The 15,960-nt window shown below is 36.7% G+C and overlaps 1 long non-coding RNA gene across 1 annotated transcript; it reads left to right on the top strand.

Annotated features, from left to right (window-relative positions):
- The first annotated feature begins 8,124 nt into the window (after window positions 1-8,124).
- Window positions 8,125-11,225, top strand: LOC131310918 (uncharacterized). The gene is made up of 2 exons (XR_009195340.1): window positions 8,125-8,369; window positions 11,024-11,225. It is a non-coding gene; the product is annotated as an uncharacterized LOC131310918 (long non-coding RNA).
- Window positions 11,226-15,960: the final 4,735 nt, after the last annotated feature.

Below are 15,960 nucleotides of genomic sequence, written 5' to 3'. Positions count from 1 at the left end.
GGAGTAATTCTACCACGACCCAAACACACGTCCAAATACACCCACATACACTTGTGTATGGAGCGTGTATTTAAGTGTGTGTTTGGACGTGGTCTTAGAATAATTGTTTGTTTTACAATTCGCCCACAAGAAAAAGTTTGCTGTTGGTTGGGGCTTAGGAGAAAAAAACCAGCTATTCGCATAGGGGTCTATGAGGGTATTTTACGCGACGGGTATTTTAGTATTAAAAATGATACTCACACAACAATTCAAACACAACAACTTCTATAATCTCTCACATGTATGTGAGCCCATACATACTATTATGTGTGGGCCCCACATAAATATGAGAGATTGTGTAAGTTGTTGTGTTTAGATTGTTGTGTGAGTAGCATCTTTAACTTTATTATTAAGGGTATTAAGGCCCCGTTCCAAAATGTTAAAAAAATCTTTATTTTTTAAGAAGACAATTTTAAGCTCAAAAATTATAAACTTATTAAAATCTAAAAATATGCAATATGGATCTTATTTAGAAAATCTCATCAAGATCTTTTATATGATGCAAAAAAAATTAAAAAATTATTTTTCATTTACATTATTTTTGAGTTTAAAAATGTGAAATAAACTGCTTATTTTTTAAGAAGGTTTCTGGAACGGAGCCTAAGGTGTTCCAAATGAACAGTAAAAAGAAATTTTAGAAAAAGAAGATTTTTCAAGCTCAAATATAATGAAAAAGAAAAATTACTTTTTAATTTTTTTTGCACTGTTTAAAAGATCTCAATGAGATCTATCAAACAAGATCCATATTGGTAAAAAAATTATTTGCGTAAACACATCATTTTTGAGCTTGAAAAACCTTCTTTTTTCTAAAAGTTCTTTTTACTATTCATTTGGAACACCACCTAATCAATAAGCCAATTTTTTTGTTTTATTTTTTTCTAACAGAATTTGGTTAATTTGGATTATAATTTTTTACTTTTTCGGTTCCTCTTGCCGAAACTAACCAATAATCCAAAAAAATTGACAATAAATTAACAAATGCAAAAAAAAAAAAAAAATTGTATAAGAACAAAAAAGTACATGGCGGTTGATATCTTTCACCCCAACCCAGACATCATTTGGCTTACATTTTGCTGAAATTTTATATTTTCTAGCCATCTCTAAAAGACATAAAGTGCTAGCCAAGAAAAAAGAAACACAAATACCCATACGATCAGACGTACTCCAACCAATTATGAATGAGGTAATAAACTCCCAAAACTACAGATATGACAAGCCACCATACATTGTTCCAGCAAAGACATCGTATGGGGGTAGTAGAGCATGTTGACATGGATGCCGTTGTAAAGCAGTAGTATCTGAAAGAACCCGATCAGCTAACGTAATATTCACCTAAAGATGAAACCAAAAACTCTAAAAAAGGAGAGAAAAAACTAGCACAGAAAGGAGAGAGAAAACTCTCACAGATCAGACGACAAGTTGCTGATTCAAAGAAACACGAGAAAAATAAACTAAGAAATAGAAAACAGAAAGAAGAGAGTGAGAACTGGCTAGTATCATGGTCTTCCCCTCCTGCTGTCGTATTAGGGTTGTAAAACCGGGTAGGGAAAGGGAGAAGAAAGGTTAGACTCCGTTTCGGTAAGATTCTTATTTTTTAAGTACTTATTTCTCATTTTACGAGACAAATCATTCTGATAAAGTATATCACTTTTAATTCAAAAGTAAATATTTATTTGAAATATAAGTACTTATTTTAGTTGGTGAAACGCATATGGCCGCTTGAGTTTCGTGAGATGTGAGAGAGAAAGAGAGAAAGCGCTCCCCCACTGCATTAATTGACCACTGCATTTTATTAGGAGGGGAATATAATACATGTTATGTGAATATGTTACATAGGAGACTTTTCACCCCGCGTAAATTGTTCAACTTTTCCATTTTCAAAAGTTTTTTCAAACTATAATGCAACATTGGTTCAACTTTTCCATTTTCCATTTTTTTTTTTTGCAAAATATAAGAGTTGAAGAAATAATTATGTTCTCTTAAGTAATAAAATACTCTTATGTTCTCTTGAGTAATTGATTTTTGAATGAAGACTTTCATCCAAAAAAGGACGCAGGACTTTTTTTTTTTTAATTGACAGAATAAAAAAAAACACAGCTAGACTTGAACGTGAAAGTTTGTCGGGTTGTGCTATCGTACGACGGAGGGATATGGAGATAATTGATTGATCATTTTGCATTGAATTAAGATATAAAATACTAATATATTTCTTTTCATTAGTTGATACAATTCGCTGGGGCTACTTAGGCAATTTTTTTGCAATTCATCAATTTCAATGTGAATGAATTTCATGTCGTCATTGCATTCGTATATTAGCTACATACACTAATGTTCCATCCGTCCTAATTTATTTGTCTCAATTCTATTCTAATTGGATAAAAAAATTAGTTATATCTTAAATTAATAATAAATTTTATATCCAATATGAATGTTGTTTGATAAATTTCGTTTTGTTCTATAATACGATGTTTTTAAATCCGCATAAAATATTATAAAATTATAAAATATAATCAATTAAAAAGTGGCACGAACTCCCAAAAATGACAATTAAATTAGGACGGAGGGAGTAAGTTATAACTCAATTGGAACAATAGAACGAGTCTTTGTGAGACTGGAAGAATTCTAAATGAGTTGGGTCGTTATTGGTTTTATTTTAAATAACTGGCTAGGAAATTTTTATTTATATGCAATCCAATCCATTTATTTTAGGGGAAAAAATTGAAATAGTCCCTGTAGTTAAGTATTTGTGTCAATTTGGTCCCTGTAGTTGCAACTGGCTCGATTTACACTCTGTACTTTTCATTTTGTTCCAATTTGGTCCAATTACTAACTTCCGTTAGTCCGTCGTTAGTCCTTTAAACAACAAAATTATATGGCCCCCTTTTTTGGGGTTAAAATAGACTCGTTCGGCTAAATAAGCCAACTGGCTTCTTCTTTTTTATCCTTATTCAAATTTTTTTCGTATTTGTTAGTTTTTCGTCAATTTTTTTGGGGTTATTGCATCGTCATGACGAGAGGAATCTAAAAAGTAAAATTATGATCGAAATCCAATTTTTTTTGAATAAAGATGAAAAAATTGGCTTATTGGCTAATTTTTGTCTTTATTCAAAAAAATTAGGTTTCGATCGTAATTTTTTACTTTTTAGATTCTTCTTGTTATAATGATGCAATAATTTCCAAAAAAATGACGAAAGACTAACAAATACGAAAAAAAATTGAATAAGGAAAAAAAAAAACCAGTTGGCTTATTTAGCTAAATAGGATTACTCATTCCTCTCTTGCCCTAATATACCTCTGAACCAAAACACAGCTCATTCTTCCATTCTCCATTGATAAAGAGGCACTTGGGAAGAATTTGGTTATAATTTTCTACAAAATGTTGCCATCGAATTCAGCATTTTCATGATCAGCCATGAGTCATCATAACCCATGATATTGTCTACATGTTCAACTTGTGGACAAATACTGAGATGCCTTATTTTTCTACATAATACTGAAAATGCATATAGAACCATGTCCAAAAGTCACAACATGATATAAATCCAAAAGTCATAACATGATAAATAATCATGTCCAAAAGTCAGAATATTATATAAACTCAGTTCCAAATTTACCATGTCATAACTTAATACATAGACATAACAAATCATTCAACTAGGTTACAATAAACCTAACTTAACAGTCCAAGTAGTTACAAAAAATAGTTCCCTGTCATTCCATTCATTTTCCTACACTTAGCTCATGCACTGATTCTTGACTAAGAATGTTGAAAAATAAATCTAAGCCAGTTTTTTCATCTTTATTCAAAAAAAATTGAATTTCAATAATAATTTTTTACTTTTTAGATTCTTCTCATCATGACGATGCAATAACCCCCAAAAAATTGAAGAAAAATTAACAAATACGAAAAAAAAAATTGAATAAGGACAAAAAATAAGAAAGTTGGCTTATTTAGCCGAACGGATCTGTTTTAACCCCAAAAAAGGGAGCCATATGATTTTGCTATTTAAAGGACTAACGGAAGTTAGCAATTGGACCGAATTGAAACAAAATGGAAAGTACAGAGTGTAAATCAAGCCAATTATAACTACAGGGACCAAATTGACACAAACACATAACTATAAGGACTATTACAGTTTTTTCTCTTTTATTTTATCTATATGCAATCCAACCCATTTATTTAGGGCGCTGCTATTCGCAGCCCTCTATTTACTCCCGTAGCCCGTTAAAAATTTCTAATTATACTCGACAGTTAGTTACCGAAATTGAGATATATTTTCAGTATCCAATTACCGAAATATAATATATTTTTCAACAGATGTTTACCGAAAATGCATATTCGGCAGTTGTTTACCGAAAGTTGAACATATTTTCGACATGTAGTTACCGAAATATAATCTTGTTTTCAACAGCAATTTACCGAAATGTTATTTATGATTTTCAACAACCATTTACTGAAATGTAGTGAGCTACGAGAGAAAATAAAGGGCTGCGAATAACGGTGCCCTTTATTTAAACTGAACCCAACCTGTTAGTTGACCCAATTACATGTCCAAATTACACATTAAATACATGTTTGTTTGTTTTTTGCCCGGCAAACATTAAATACATGTTCATCCAAAAGGTGTAGCGTTAGTATTTTTTGTTGTGGAGCTAGTAAATCTTGGAGCAGCGGTAATAAAATTTGGAGTGGCATTAGCAAATGTTGGAAGTGCATATATTTTTGGTGTGATGGTGGTCATGAACAAGAGGTGTGGTGTGGCGCTGAACCTTGTACAGCTTGCAGGATGCCTGTATTTTCAAGGGAAGGGAGGGGCCTTAGCTCGTTGACATACAGGCCGGCCTTGTTTGGTTTAGGTTTTGAGGAAGGTTTTTAAAAATAATAAGTGGAGAGAGACAGAAAAGATTTATTGGATACCGTGTCCAAGGATTTTGAGTCCCCAAAACGAACAAGATGTCGCGTCTAGCCTTGTACTTGGATGACTAAGGCCCTGTTCCGCTAAAAAAAATAAGTAATACTTATTTATTTTTCAAATGAGTACTGATTTTTTGAATTAAAGATGATGCATATATTATGAGAGAATGACATGTCTTGTAAAACGAGAAATAAATACTTAAAAAATAAGATCCTTAACGGAACGGGACCTAACGTAGCTAGTTCCATTGACCAGAAGTTGTTCGCCTTGGAGACTTGATGCAATTATGAGCAAAGATGGATTCAAAAGTTTGCATTAGTGGAGGCACACAAATTACGTTTATCATTCCTTAATTAACATATTTTGCCGGTCAATAACAAATTTAGTGCTCTATGAAATAGATCAGACAAATATTCTCAAAAAAAAATATCTAGAGCAATTTTATTAGAACACTATCACAAATTTATTAAATATAATTGAAATATTTAATGATTTATTTATAATTTTACAAAATCGGGTGGGACACGTTTCCCCACCGGACCTGTGTGGGTCCGTCCCTAATTAGGAGTATGACGGCTCAACGTGGAAGGCAACATTGTCACCCCTATTTATACTCAAAGTTCACCTTTAATTTTGTCTCTCCTCTACCCTTTGGTAACTAATGCACACAGAGTGTGTGTGGAACCCTTGTATTTTGTGAGAGGGTGTGTATTTGGGGGGTATGATTTTGGGTGTGGCTGTAAAATTTTTGCTTTTAAAATTTTCTTCTTGGGTTTAGATCAATATTACCGCCCACCCCATCTATTGTCAAATTTACCTTTATATTTCTCTCTCCTCTCCCCCTTCGACAATTTTAGTAAATTTTGTTCGGAGATATGTTTTTTCTTTTATGTTTATTGGATGGGTGGCGCTAATGCCACAATAGTTTATGTTAGAGCCACGACAATTCTTGAAGTCTGACAATTCTGTCCTTTTTATCCTTGAATGCTTCTCTCCGTGTCACGCCTTGAAATTTCAACATAATAATAATAATAATAATAATAATAATAATAATAATAATAATAATAGCATTTCCAATAAAAGGTCTAACGCAATAATACGTCATTGTACCCCAAAATGATTCCCTAAATTCATCAAAGAGAAAAAGATCAAGTTTAAAAGGATTTATAATATTGGCACCTCGGCCAAATTTTCAGAATAAGTCAAAAGACGATAAGTTCAACTATTACATAATTTTCAAAGTCAAAAGAGTTCAAACGAAGTTACAATTTCATCTTTTCAAAAGGAAGTTTATAAAAGATGCTAGAATAACTTCTCGATGTCGGCTTTCAAAAGATATGAAGTTAAACAAGCACTCCATGCACTCCGAACTCAATGCCTTTGCGGTGTACCTGAAAATGATGATAGGTTGAGCTACACTAACCCAGTAGAGATTACTATGCTCAAGCTATAAGTAAATGAGGTGGTCAATGCACCGAAAGGAATATGAGCAACAACAATATTTCCATACGTTCGACAATAAGGACACGAGCATCTAAAAACCATCTCCATTCAACTACACGTAGCGTAAGGACTTTCAAAGTTCTCCATATTCGTTAAGTTATGTGTTTGAATATCATTTTCGGGCATTCGGGACCCCGTGTGTCCCATATACATTCCGGCATCACACCCTATGGTGGATTCGTGGCTTTCTTGTGCACTTCCAGGCATTCGGGACCCCGTGCGTCCCATTTCCGGCATCACACCTTACAGTGGATCCGTGACTTTCTTCGTATCGTTCCTTCATATTCATTCATGTTAACCATTTCTCAATTTTTAATAAATTCAAGTTCAACATATATCAACTCTAATACGATCATGTCATCATGCCAAATATGTTCTCTAAATCAATCTAAAGCAAGAACGACCAACGGACACTAAGGTCATTAAGTTCAACATGTTCTTATCTTCCAACGAGGGCCAAAAGAATTAAAGAGATCATTGAATGACTCGAGATACCAACAATCAAGTCTAGAAGTGATTCAAAGGTGCTTAGAGAGCGCTAAAAGTGATCGGGATTCAAACGAGCATGAGAAGAGCAAAACATGTGAAAACAATCCAGAAATGAAGGGGGGTATCGATACCCCAAAATGAGGTATCGATACCTGGGCGACGGCTGGTCCAGAGAAGGCTCGAGTATCAATACCCCCGGAACTTTTCAGCAATTTTTCAGATTTCGAAAGGCAAAACCCCAACAACAACAACGAATCAAGGCACGATTCAAGCACACAATCAACTCATATACGCAAAGAGAAAGCAAGAAATCCCTACCTCAATGAACAAAAACGAAGATCCAAGCTCAATCGATCGAGCCCTAGAACTTGAAACTTGAATTCCTCCAAGGATACTTCTTTTCGAGCTTCAACCAACGAACCCCGAGCTTAAAATCACGTCTAGAGTGTGGAATGAAGGTTGAACTTTGTGGGTTTCGAGCCTTAGTGAAGTTTTTCAAGAGAGAGAGTGAGAGAGAGGAGAGAGCCGAGAAGAGAGAGGGGGAGGCGTTAGGAGAGAGAGATAGAAGATGGGAGATTTATCTCCTACAACACACTCACACACACACACACACACACCTTATATACTAGCATATATTTAAATTGCACAAACACTCCTTCAAATAACAATCCTAACACATTAAACCCAATTCAAATTATTCAATAAATCCCTCATTTATTCCATATTCCAACATTAATCAAACCCTCTAATAAATTCCATAAATACGGGGTCTTTACACTCCGATGTTTGATCTAGTACTACTTGTTTTCCTTTCTTTCATTCTCAACAAAATTTACACAGCGCTCCTCCCTCCATTATACATATTCTTATTCATTTCCCTTGAATCTCATTTGTTCCTCTTTCACCTCTGTCACTCGTGTTCTCTCTGTGTTGTGGAATGGTTGCCGAGGAGTCGTAGATCTTCGTGGAGAGAGTGATAATGTAGAGACCCGTATTAAAAACCTTTTTATTTTTAATGTTGGGGATATTAGAGGACCCTTTTTAAAAGAATTGATTATTATGGTGGATAATGAATTGGGGATTGATGTGCAAGAAGTTGAAAATTCGGTGCAATTGTGAAATATGTGAGTGTATGGCATGTGATAGATGTATGTGGGTGTAGGAGATAATTTTCTTTATAATTCTCTCTTTTCTCTCACAATAAACACAACACTCACCCACGCCACTCTCTCATCTCTCCCACGGCTTCTCTCTCTCTCTCTTCAAATTTCTTCCCCAAATCCCAAATTAACCAAGGGATCTTGGAGTATTCTTCTCCTAGAGTCGAGTTCTAGCCTTTGATCGCGTTGGAAAGCTCGGAGGAGGTGTTTTCGGGAGAGGTTTTGCCTGGAGATTCTTGGGGTTTTAATTTCAACCTTCGAGGTAGGGATCTCCTGCCTTCTTTACATGTTTAAGTGTTGGTTTAATGTGCGAGAATCAAGTTTGATCATTTATTTTGAGTCTTGAACAAATCTGGTATATGCTGAAAATTTCATGGATTTTGGAAATCTGTCTTTTGGGAGCCCTTCTGCTAGGAACCAATTTTTAGTGTCTTCATAACAGTTAAAGTACGTTTCAATACGAAGATTTCGGTACCAAGATCATGAAAAACGGATAATCACACAATTAGTTATGAATTTTTGAATACCGGCTGTTCCCTGGATGGGCGAATCTGTGCGTGGCTGTCTTCTTTTAATTTTCTGGGCATGATGAACAATTTGGTGGCTTTGGGTCTTTTACAAGAGCTACATATTTAAGTTAAGAAGGGATTGGCGTTGGAATCAAGTGATTTGGTTAAGTATACAATTTTTGGTGAATTTCTAACATAGGGTTGGTCGACTAGGGCGAAAATGGTTGCGAATCTGTATTTCTTTTGATTGTTGGGTTAATCTCCTCTTGTTTCTGAACCTGGGATTTTTACTGAGTGTAGGGCTTGTAGTGGTGTGACTTTTGGCGTTGGTTTCAATATTTTTGGGTTTAAGTTGGAAGAGTTATGATTTTTCAATCAATTTTACTTATTCCCGCGTAGAATCTGACAGCACCGGTGGACTTTGGTAAAATGGCCATAACTCCTAGCTCAGGACCTGAAATGACGCACCGTTTGTTTTGTTAGAAACTAGACACATAGAGCTTTCCAACGATACATCCCATGCATCATGGGTATGTCCGAGCGATAACAGATTTGCATCCAAAGTTGACCCTAATTCTGCCTTTGCACCAGTTTTTACTGTTATGTTGAAGCTATAATCGCGAGGCCGTAGTTAGGTTACCCGAACTTTGTTTTTGTTGTATGACCTATGGATTCAAAGAAGAAGAAGTCTACTTTTCAATGGTTTAAGTGTCGCCCTGGAATTCATGTTGTTTAATTGGATATGGTCAAATGTAAATGATTAATTTCGCCAATTTGATATGTAGGGATTTCTTACTTGTTCTATACGTTGATGAGTTGAATTTGTACCTAAAATCTCGTGTTTGATTGTTGTTTTGAAGTGTATTGTTGGCCCTTGAAATCTGTGTATCGCGCTGAAATTTCCAGGCGCTACCCGTAGTCCGTTTTTGGTACTACCCGTAGCCACTGATCAGAAACTGAACATTTGTCCTGCTACCCGTAGTCCGTTTTTGGTACTACCCGTAGCCACTGATCAGAAACTGAACATTTGTCCTGCTACCCGTAGTCCGTTTTTGGTTCTACCCGTAGCCACTGCAGATTTTTGTAAAAACTCTTGTCCTCATATTCTAATGTCGTGGTTTGTTTCCATAAGTGATGGTATGTATCTTTATGAGTTCAAGGACGTTAACTTACACTTAACGGGATGTTTGACGATAGCTTGATGGATACGATTGCCGACTGCCGAAAAGAGAACTAAAGCCACTTTATGTGAGGTACATGATTGAAACGGAGCACACGAACGCCGAATGCAAGTTGTGAACCTCGTGACTTCGTGACTTGGTGAGGTAACAATAATCAACGACATGAGTAATGAAACGGTTTAAGGAAACTTGAACAGGCCCGTCAATTGGCGTGATGACCGGCAGGGGATGAACGGGGTCCTAAATACCCGGAATGAACAGGTCCATCTATTGGTGCGATGACCGGCAGGGAATGAACGGGTCCACCTATTGGTGTGATGACCAGTAGTAGGTGAACGGGTCCACCTATTGGTGCGATGACCGGCAGGGGACGAACGGGGTCCCAAATACCCGGAATGTGCACTTAGAACAAAAGACATTTACTATGACGCACGGGGTCCTTAATGTCCGGAAATAAAATCGAAACGCGTGACATGGTGAAAATGGAGAATCTTGTTATTATTTATTATCATACTAAGATTGAAAATGTCAGTTTGAGTTGTTAACTTTGATCGTCTAATGTGTTAATACATGTTTTCTTTTATTTTTCCCTTTAGACCTCCAAATCACTGTGGCTTGTTCTCCTGATGTGTGATGGGCATCGTGTTCTGTGTGAATGTATAATTGGTACCTCGTGGTGTGATGCATTGTGAGAGTTTCATATATGGTATTTGTTCGTTAGACTTATAAGGGAAATCTTAATGTGGAGGCTAGATGTTGAGATTTGAAGTTTGATTTGGGACTGACGGGAGAGTTTCCTTGTTGAGGTGCGATATTGTTCGACTTGTCATTGCTTACCTTATGTTCTAGCTCTTCATGCCTAGTGTGTATATTTTTGGTGAGAGGTTGGTTAGTTGTATGAGAAAAGAAAGTAAAACATTTTGTTAAAGAACTCAGACTAATCTTTAGGTCATTAAAATGGAAATGAAAAAGCAGGGATTGGGTTGGGTAATGCCGTAGCGGTAAGTTGAGATATTTAAGAATATTGGCGTGTGTGGTTGAGAGTGTTGGTGTTTGAGAAATGGAGTTAAATATTTTCCAGCATGAGTATGACATTTTGAGCTTCACTTTTGACAAAACACGTATGCTTTTGGAAAATGTTTTCCCTTGTGATCTGTCTTTGCTTCTGCATGTAATTTAGGTATGGATATCTCTACGAGCTAGTGTAGCTCATCCTATCCTTTCAGGTACTCGCCATGGCACTTAGCTTGGATTGATGGAGACGTCTCTTGGGAGTTTCATTGGAATTATTAAGGACTTGTTTATCAACTAGTCTAATTCACGTTGTGTACTTCACCTGCAATTGAATGTAGTATCTTTTGGTTTGAACATATGTAAAGCTATGTATAAACTCATCTCTTTGATTATTGTGAAGCCCTTTTTTTAATAGAAGACGTTTTGGAGACTTTACGTAAAAAAAATAAAAAATTTAGAGAGAAGAAGAAGAGACTTTGATTCTTTATTTGGATTGGCATGTCAGTTAAGGGTAAATATAGTTTGAGAGGAAGACTTTTGTTATGGAAAATATATTATTATTTTAGCTGAAAATCGAGGGCGTAACAGATAATTTGAGATTTGCCGGTCTAGATCTGCTCTCCAACCATCCCCCAAAAAAGACCTCATCTATTCAATCGCATGCTAACCGGGTCACCGACGATTTCTTTTGCTTATGATGACAGTGATTTTTTACGCGTGCGTCTTTAATTGAGCAACACCTCCGTAACCATCACTCTATTTCTATTGCTAACATACATCCCTCGATATTTGACATGTGACAAAGGGAAACTTTGTAAATCAATCGGACCATGGAGCAAAAAAGAAAAGAGGTTCAGGGGAATGGGTTGTGCTGCAAATTCTTGATCTCTCTTTGTCTTTGTGACACCCCGCTTTTTCCTTTAAAAAAAAACAGAAATACTTTTGACTCAAATAAATAATTCTTTCATTTTTCTTTTTCAAACTCCTTTCTAATATAAAAAAAAGGACGTCAACTGTTATTTACTTCATGCATTTTGAAAATTTATCTAGACTCGAATAACTTATATTGAAATTCTAAGTTGGGTTATAATTAGGTATTTTTCCCCGACAAGTGATTATTGAATGCGGAAGAGAATTTTCGGGCTGAACGTGTAATTAGACTAGAAAGGTTAGGTTTGTACGTGGCTAGTTATATAGGGAAGGCATGTGGTAGGGTTTGTTTTTAATACATCACGTTAGAGAGTGTGCGGTAGAGAGAGAGAGAGAGAGTTAGCGGTGGAGTTCGATAGGAGCAGTGGACTGTTGAGAAGATTGCCGAGAAGTCCCTACGTAATAATCTTTGCCTTGTCTTTTTCTCTTCTTTGTATTGGATATATATTTCATTAACTATATTATACTTCCTAGTTTGGGTTTTGATTCGTTTCGGTGGGGTACCAAGGTTGGCATGTGGCAAGGCAAATTGATGGTCGTAGTTGTAGGTTTAGGGGTTGTTTGATAAAACTGAAAACTGAAACTGAAAGCTGAAAAATTAAGTACTGGAAACTGAATGCTGAAATTTTTAAGCTGAAAAGCTGTTTGATAAATATATTAAGTACTGAATTAAAAAAATGATGAATTAATTTTGTTCCAATTCTATCTTAATTTACTAATGGTCACAATATACTTTTGATAATGGTGGTGGAGTGGTGGTGGGGGAGTGGTGGAGGTAGTAGGAGTGCTGGTAGTGGTGGTGGTGGAGTGATGGTAGTGGTGGTGGAGTGGCGATGGTGGTGATGGTGGTGGAGTGGTGGAGGTGGTGGTAGGAGCGGTGGTGTGTGGTGGTGGAGTGGTGGTGGTGGTGGGGGAGTGGCGGTGGTGGTGATGGTGGTGGAGTGGTGGAGCAGTGGTGGTGGTGGTAGGAGCGGTAGTGGTGGTGGTGTAGTGATGGTAGTGGTGGTGGTTGTGGTTGTGGTGGTGGTGGAGTGGTGGAGCTGGTGGTGGTGGTGGTGGTGGTGGTGGTGGAGCTGGTGGTGGTGGTGGTAGTGGAGGAAGTGGTGGTGGAGTGGTGGAGTTGGTGGTGGTGATGTGGTGGTGGTGATGTGGTGGAGGAGGAGTGGTAGTAGTGGAGGCGGTGGTGGTGGAGTGGTGGAGGTGGTAGTAGTGGAGGCGGTGGTGGTGGAGTGGTGGAGGTGTTGGTGGAAGTGGTTGTGGTGGTGGTATGACGGTTGAATGTAAGTACATAAAAATTCAGCCAGAATTAAGTAGCTCAAAGCTACTTAATTTTTTTCAACTTTTTAGCCTATATTTTAAGTGGTACTTAATTTGTTAAGTAATATGAAATGTGGTTATCAAACTTATTGAATCACTTATTACTTAATTGATTCAGTATTAAGTGCTGAATTTAGGTTATCAAACAAGCCCTTAGTTATTAAATTACTACTAGTATAGGTTTAAGCACTAGAATGGAAGTAGGTAGAGTTCTGGTCTTAATTTCTATAGATGATGGGTAAATACTTATGGTGATGGTGTATATACTCTTTTGATTTAGATTAGCGGATATTGTTGTGCTTTGCATTTGGTTGCACTATTTCGGACGTCAGGTGAGTGGTTAAGCATGTGATTCCTTTTTTGGAATCCTCTTGAGCCAATCTATTCTTGACAATTCGTTATTTGTTGTGATCCGATGATAATTAATCTTATTCATTGCTCTCATAATTATTGACAATTGACATACCCTTTGGCATACAAGGTTAATTGAGAATATTTGTGATTGTTCGATTACCCTTACTTTTACTATCGTCGATTCGTTGACTACATAATATTATTATGACTCTGCAACGGCACAGAGAATAATCTCGGTGCAGGTGCCTCCGGCTTGTCGTTGTTCTATTTGTGTTTGGGACCATGGATTTATGTTTATATTAATTTGTGAAAGTCCAAGGAAAAGACCCATGAAATATCGTGGTGACTTTGGCCGCTAGGGAAAAGACTTGTGAAATACTCTGTGACTCTAGTGCTCAACGGATAGGGAAAAGACTTGTGAAATACCCTGTGGCCCTATTCCGGATCGGCTTAGGGAAAAGGTTCCAGGCGCCATCCTGTGGTGACTCTAAGTACGGTGTTGGATCCAACGGGCTAAGTCTTGAGAAAATATTTGGCATTTGGTACTTGGTAATTGGAAGATATGGTTCCCACTTTGGTTTGGACTACCTCATTATTGTTGTTCCTCGTTCCGATATTGTTGAGTAGGTTGTTTGTATAAAATGGTTGTTATTATTGTTCAATTGTTGTTGTGATAATTCGTGATTTAGTCATCCATCTTTCGATACTATTTACTGAGCCATTGACTTTGTTAGTTTGTTGGTATTATTTGTTGAACCTTCGACCTTCCTTAATTTGACACCATTTCTTTGGAGCCCTTGTTATCGTTGATTTATATGTATGCCACTTTGTATTATTACCCTTAGCATGCTTAACTACTCACTGAGCTCGTCAGCTGGCAGATTTATTCCACATTATTTTTCTGGTTAGTTCAAGGAGCATTATAGTGGATTATGTGGCATTGTTAGGACCTTCTGTTTGGATCTCTAGGGCATCTGCATTTTTTATTTCTTTTCTATTGTCAAACAGCTTCTGCACTTTTATTTATTAGCAGTTCATTGGGAAATTTGGGATTGAAAAATATGAGATATCGTGTCATTTGCTATGGAAAAATATTGATTTCGTGTCACACATTTATTGTAATAAAATATTTAATTTTTCTTTATTTGTTTTAAGTTGCTGAAAATATTTTTAATTAAACTTCGTGTTCCATGATTACTTCATGGTACATGGCCGGTCATGCTCCCGGATTTGGAGCGTGACAGTCTTCTTCATCTTGTTTGAGGATTCGGGGCTTTTCACTTAATCTTGATTACAAAAAATGTCTCCGCAGTTCCGTTATTTACAATCTGATATTGATTGTGAAAGATGGCCCATTTGCTTGAAATATTTTTTTTCTGATCTACTCCATCATTTCGAGTTAAGAGTAGGAGAATTGATGGGTCTTGTGACTCTTGTCTGGCGGTGGAGGAGAGACCGAGAGAGGAGCGAGGAGATATGGGTTGCTCTGTTGTGGAACAGTAGGAGAGAGAATGAAAAGCACGTGCATCTAGCCTCTTACAAAGGCTACAATGGTCACTTTAGACAATTTGTTGTGTCACTAGAAATTATGGTCGTGGAATTATCTCTGCCCAGGTGAAATAGATGTTAGAAATTACTCTTTTTCTCAAATTAACTGAATAATATAGATTGCTCATTTTTCTCCTTTAAATGGAGTCCGTTAAATTGATAAGGATTGTCAATGGTAGGACATAATGATTACTCAATAAGAGTTATTTGTACTGTGAAGCGACTTTAGCCACGAGCATTTGATAGTACCCTATCGATAGCATATTGGCGAAGATGAAAAATTCATATATGATTTTTAATCTAAATTAAATATTTTTTTAAAAATCTAGAATTGATGTCACCCATTGCAACTTAGCGCTGCATGCACAATACGTTAGAGCGTCTTTTCTCAATTGTTTTGCTCACGCTTCGCTTGAGGAGAGGGTGGCCAAAACTCCAAAGAAATTAACCTTTGCTCCCCTTTGTCACTTGAGCAGACCTTAGGTTCAATAAATGTTGTCTTATCAACCACTTAAAAGTAGGACAGAGATAATGCTATGACCATAGTTTCTAGTGACACGATAAATTGCCTAAACTGACCATTGTAGCCTTTGTAAGAGGCTAGACGCACGTGCTTCTCATTCTCTCTCCTACTGTCCCAGAACAGAGCAACCCATGTTCCTCCCTCCTCTCTCGTCCATCGCCAGACAAGAGTCACAAGACCCATCAATTCTCCTGCTCTTAACTCGAAATGATGGAGTATAGCAGAAAAAAAATATTTCAAGCAAATGGCCCATCTTTCACAACCTTCAATCAATATCAGATTGTAAATAACGGAGCTACACCGGCAAATCTCAAATCATCACTTTCTCCACAGAGATCTACGACTCCTCGGCAACTACTCCACAACACAGAGAGAACACGAATGACAGAGGTGAAAGAGGAGCAAATGAGATTCAACGGAAATGAATAAGAATATGTATAATAGAGGGAGGAGCGCTGTGTAAATTTTGTTCAGAAA

Source organism: Rhododendron vialii, chromosome 12a (genome assembly GCF_030253575.1).
Source record: "Rhododendron vialii isolate Sample 1 chromosome 12a, ASM3025357v1".
NCBI lineage: Eukaryota > Viridiplantae > Streptophyta > Magnoliopsida > Ericales > Ericaceae > Rhododendron > Rhododendron vialii.
The sequence above is the reverse complement of the archived record's forward strand: the minus strand, read 5'-3'. Positions and strand labels throughout refer to the sequence as shown.